Source organism: Phalaenopsis equestris, unplaced genomic scaffold (assembly GCF_001263595.1).
Source record: "Phalaenopsis equestris unplaced genomic scaffold, ASM126359v1 Scaffold001343, whole genome shotgun sequence".
Lineage (NCBI taxonomy): Eukaryota > Viridiplantae > Streptophyta > Magnoliopsida > Asparagales > Orchidaceae > Phalaenopsis > Phalaenopsis equestris.
In genome coordinates this window covers 797,832-798,174 of record NW_018165782.1, presented here as the reverse complement: position 1 = coordinate 798,174, position 343 = coordinate 797,832, and positions in this window count along the sequence as shown.

Here is a 343-nt window from a genome sequence, read left to right as displayed (position 1 = left end):
AAGATTTCAAAGTGAGAGAGAGAGGAATTTCGTAAAAGAATATATGAGATACAACTAATGTTTTACAGTATTATTTATGGTGTCTTAAGGAAAAAATTACTATGCGGGTGTCGAGCGTATGATGCCCATCCCTGCTGTATAGACGTAAAGATCGAGTTCTGAATAATGGATTGAGTCCCAATCCTTTTTTTATTAGTAAAGATGACATTCGTTAAAATTTATTTTCTCCGTGTGAATTTTTTTTATTTATAAATAGGATTAAAAAATTTACTAAACAAACTTTAGGGCATTTGGCGAATCCGCAGCGAATAAAAAAAAAAGGAAGAAAATAAATTGGAATATA